The sequence below is a fragment of the Bubalus kerabau genome, chromosome 4 (genome assembly GCF_029407905.1).
Source record: "Bubalus kerabau isolate K-KA32 ecotype Philippines breed swamp buffalo chromosome 4, PCC_UOA_SB_1v2, whole genome shotgun sequence".
In the NCBI taxonomy this organism is placed as follows: Eukaryota; Metazoa; Chordata; class Mammalia; order Artiodactyla; family Bovidae; genus Bubalus; species Bubalus kerabau.
Genome location: NC_073627.1, coordinates 179,567,411 through 179,572,417, shown reverse-complemented (window position 1 = coordinate 179,572,417; position 5,007 = coordinate 179,567,411). Strand labels below are relative to the sequence as shown.

Sequence of the window (5,007 nt, the reverse complement as noted above, 5' to 3'; positions counted from 1 at the left end):
GAGCAGGCTACCCAGGGCCCTGGCCATTTGGCGCCCACTACACCTCCACCCCCACTTCCCCGAGGCCCCTCCTCAAGGTACTGGTGCTCCAGGGGACCCCCTTTGAAAACCAGCGGCCCCATACCTCCTTTGGTCCAGATGGGGAAGCAGTGCTTGCTGGAGCTCACAGCCCCAACTGGGCGCAGCTGGGATCAGCCCCCTTCTCATCCGCGGTGCTCAGAATCATGGGCCTTTGCTAGTTATCCCGATGGCAGGCCCAGCCACAGAGGCTGAGCTGCCGTGTGTCTGCGGGGAGAAGGAACCCCTAAAGGCGGCCCCGGGTCCCTGTGGTTATCACCCTTTCACAGATACACAGAGCTCCTTCTAGCCAGCAAGCCCCAGTCTGGGCCCTTGGGACACACAGTGGGCAAAACCACGACCCCTGCTGATATTCTAGTGGTGAGAGAATGGCATAGATGAGTGAGCAAAGCCGCCCCCATGTCCCGGGGTGACCATGCTCCATCTAGAGGGAGGGGGCGCGGAGTGGGGAGGGGCAGGGGGCTCATGGAGAGGGTCTGTGAGCAAGGCTGGAGGGGGAGGGAGCGCGTCTTGGGGCAAGGGTGTCCCAGGCCGGCTGGGGTGGCAGCTCTGGGGTGAAGACCTGAAGGTGCCCAGAGGTGCCCGGGGAGCAGTGAGGAGGCCTCGGGTTGGGGGGCGATGGCAGGAGATGAGCTCAGAGGATGAGGTGGGCACGGGGTGCAGGCTCTGGGGTGGAGGAGAGTGTGATCTGACTCCGGTTTTTGCAGCATCACTCTGGCCCCAAGCCTGGAGGCCTGGGCCCTGCCTTTGGTCCCACTCTCTGAGACGGGAGGGAGCACCTGGTCTGCTGCGAGCTGGATGGCAGCGTTTGCCCTTCTTCCTTCAGCACGTCCCCGTCGTGATCACCGTCGTTCCTGTCACCGTCAGCCTTGTTGCCCAAGCCTCCCTGTCTGAGGTGTTTTAAGCATCTTCTGTCCCCTTTAAGTCCCCAGCAACAGTCCTGTGAATTAAGCTTCATCTTTTATTTTGTACTCAAAGAAGTCGTTCAGAGAGGGGAGGGGAACAGCCCGAGGTCACACAGCAGGGTCAGTGGGAGCCAGAACTCCTCACTAATGGGGGTCCCTGGGAGAGTCACCCTCGGGCCACTGGAGTCTAGCAGTGCGAGGACATCAGTCCCAGGCACACACATGTTGCGGTGTGACCCAGGGAGGGTCACACACAGTCACCTTGTCACGTCTTTCCACTGGAGCTGCCAAGGGAATCTCTCCCACTCCCAGGATTATGAGGGCAGAGAAATGCGCGGGTCATGGTATCAGGTGTTTGCTGAGCTCACTGTGAAGGTGCAGAAGTCAGCTCACTCCTGCCTTGCCCAGACCTGAGCAGCAGCACGCTGGAAACAGAGAAAGGGGACAGTGCAGCTTCCCAGCTCCCTGGGTATTGGCCTTGTCGCTGGGCTCTGAAGCCTCTGGTCTTCGGCTGGGGTCTCGAGCGGGGTCCCCCCACCTCTACCTGCAGCTTTGAGGTGTGCAGTGGTCAGACCCCTGGGGCGAGCGTGGCCTGACTGCCCTGGGCGTCTCCCTTCACCAAAGCCCTCCTGGCCCCGTGATTAACTCCTCAGATTCATTGGAAGAAACAGATGCTAAAGCTCACTTTGCAAACCTCTACACTTCCCCAGGTGCCTCAGACGGAAAAGAACCCGCCTGCAATGGGGGAGACCTGGATTAGATCCCTGTGTCAAGATTCCCTGGAGAAGAAAATGGCTACCCACCCCAGTATTCTTGCCTGGAGAATCCCATGGACAGAGGAGCTTGGTGGGCTACAGTCCTTAGGCTTGCAAGAGTCAGACGTGACTGAGTGACTAACACTTTCACTTTCTACACATACAATCTCAGTTCTTACATCTATATGTAGTTAGTTTTAATCCCCGCCGCCCCCCCCCCCCATTTTGCAGAGAAGGAAATAAATCTGAGAGATTAATTCACTTGCACAGGGTCGCATAACCCAGGGGATCAAAGAGCTGGTCACATGCCGTGTTTAGAATGTTGGCTGAACTGCGTATGGCAGGTGTGGCGTGTTGGGCTGGCTGAGGCAGAACCCCCGACAGGCAATCAGAGCCTGTTATTCAAATCCAGCGATTCCTGCTTTACACTAACCATCATCAAAGGCTGCTGTTAAGAGGAGCCTGCATCTTCCTCTGCATTTGAAAAAGTTCCATCTCAAAGCCATCACGTCTGGGCAGGACCATGGAGGAGTCAGTTGGAATTAAATCAGGAGCCGGGAACAGGGAGAAGGAGAGGAAGGTCATCTTTTGAAATGACAAAGAGGTGCTGTTTTCTCAGGCGGGTAGGTGCGGCTTTGGTAGCACCAACTGGGTTGCAAATTTTAATTCTAATCTCTGCAGCTGCTAATGTGCTTGTTGCTGGAAGAATAGACACTAATTGACAAGCAGCTAAATAAATAACGTGTAGCATGAAAGCAGACACAGGCTTTAAAGGAGGAGGAAAAACAGCAAAAAGGATCAAATTAAAAGCGCCAAGGAGGGGAGTTGGAGGGTGTTTTCCGCACTCCATTTGGGTGACATCAAAAGGCTTTCTGCGACATTTGTTTTAGGTGAAGATCCAGCTTGGAGTCATCTAAGCGCCTGTCCACACGCTGCCTTGCTCGTGCTGAAGATCAGAGGCGGTGCAGTGAGGGGAGGGGCCGGGTCTTCAAAAGGACCTGGAGAAACAGGCAGAGCCAGAGGGATGATGCCAGCCTCTGTCTTACAGGAGGACAGCCTGGGGCCAGACTGCGCGTCCCTAGGAGGTGTGGCCTCTGGGGTGGGTGGCACTGTGTCCCCCAGAAAGATACCTCGAGGTCCTAACCCCCAGTATCTCAGGATGGGACCTTCTTGGAAACAGAGTCCCTGCAGATGTAAGACAAGGTCATCCTGGAGGGGGGGGGGTACCTTAACCCAAGGTAACTGCTGTCCTGATAAGGAGAGGCGAGAGGCACATTTGGAGAAGCACCAGGTAAGGACTCAGGACACGCGGAGGAAGCGAGTGAGACAGGCAGAGGCTGGATGAGACAGGCAGAGGCTGGAGGGAGGCCGTTGCAAGTAAGGGAGGCTGAGAAGTGCCGGCCACACCGGGAGCTGGGAGGGGTTCTACCCAGAGTCTTGGATGGAGCCTGGCTCTCGTGACTCCTTGGTTTTGGCCATCTAACCTCCAGAATTGTGAGAGAAGAATTTCTGCTGTTTTAAGACACCCAGTTGGGGGTGTCTTGTTACAGCAGCCCTAGGAATCACACACCCACAGCCTCTGGGGGCTCTGGGTACACTCTGCACGGGGCGGCTGAAAGGAGACACGGCTCCCAGGCCTGGTTCAAGTGTGGCCTCCAAGACTGCCCGGCTTCTTCCGTCCAGCCGGCCCCTGATCACCATGGAGCTGAGTCATTCATCCGCCTTCCCTTGGTTATAATTATTTACCTAGTTCATACTACTAGACTAGAAGAACCTTCTCAAATCCCATTCCAGTGTGTTTGAGCACTCCCTGAGCTTTGTAACTGGATAGGGGATCTTCAGCCTCCCAGGTGGCTGCTCTCTGCCCACACCGGCTTCCCATCGCCCCCTCCAGCCCCGCCACCCTGCTCTCCTGCTTTTCTCCTGAACGTGCTCCACATGCTCCTGCCTCAAAGTTTGGGTGCTCCCTCTGCCTGGAAGGCCCTTCCCCGGACTCTGTGGATCACTTCCTCTCCTCTCGGGAGACTTTGCTCAGATGGCCCCTGTCAATAAAGCCTATGTGACCCCCTATTTAGAATCACAACCTGCTTGAGTTGAGCCGTGGGGTTACCCCATGACTGAAGGGGAGGGTCCTGGAGGTCGCCAGCTCCTCTATTAGGGCTTCTGGACAGAGTGCAGGGTGAGAGGCGCAGATGCCCATACAAAGGATCCAGTTCACCAGGAGATGGGAGGAAGGCTAAGGGCAGACTGAAGCGGGAATCCTGTCGGACCTGTCCTGCCGGCCTCGGTCTCAGTCGCAGGTCTGCAGGTGGAAATTTCTAACCAGCCCCTCTGAGGTTCCAGGGTGAAGCAGAAGAGTCATCAGATTTGGAGCCCTTTTTTCCAACATGTCCTAGTTATGACACCTCTGTGAGCCTCAGTGGCCTCACCTGTAAAATGGGATGACAGGCTCTGCTTCAAAAGGGCGTTTGCAGGATCAGTGAGACAGGCAGGGAGAAGCACTTGATGCGTTTCAAGGCCAGCTCCTCAGCCTCGCTCCCTCCGTCCATCCTAGGACAAGGGAGGCACGAGCCTGTGGAACCACGGACAGGGAGGAGGGCCAGGGCCCTTAGGAAGGGTCCATGGGGCACGTTCACCTCTCAGCAGGGGCCTGAGGCCCTGGTGCCGGGGCGCTCTCGGGCTGATGAGCCCCCAAAAGCGAGAGCTGAAGTGACAAATTGGTGCTGAGGCGAGTGAGCACCTGGCATAAAACGAAATTGCTTATCAGAGAAATAATGCTAAAAGTCAAATAAATTAGACTTCGCACTGACGTCGTAATTTTAAAAATTAATTAAGAATAAAAAGAAGATGCATCTCAAAGGAAAGGAGAAGTCTAATTTCGACAGGCGGTAATTAATTCCTCCGTTCAGGGATTCATGAGTGGCCTGCAGTACAGACGGCGTCTTCATAGGACCTGGGACTCCCTGGGGGCCTGCTCGAGGCACTGCCAGGCCACTTCGAGGGGCCAGTGTCTGGGACCCCAAGACTGACTCCTGAACGCGCTGCCTTGACTGATGGAGTGCTGGCTGAGGGTGGGGGTGACTGGGGGATCACGTCTGGGGCAGAAGCAGCACAGCCCTGAGCGCTCTCTGTGCGCTGGGGCCAGGCCCCAGGCTCGCAGGGAATCAACAGAGCCTCTGCTCTCGCTGAGCTGACAGTCCGATGGAGGAGGCTGACCCTTCTTAGAACAGTGGCTACATGCTGTGCTATGATTGGGGAGGGAGGGGGCT

The 5,007-nt window shown here is 56.3% G+C and overlaps 1 long non-coding RNA gene across 1 annotated transcript; it reads left to right on the top strand.

The window, feature by feature from the left end:
- Positions 1–200: 200 nt before the first annotated feature.
- On the top strand, positions 201–2,725 carry LOC129651798 (uncharacterized). Its single transcript, XR_008714318.1, has 3 exons — positions 201–438; positions 786–973; positions 1,694–2,725. It is a non-coding gene; the product is annotated as an uncharacterized LOC129651798 (long non-coding RNA).
- Positions 2,726–5,007: the final 2,282 nt, after the last annotated feature.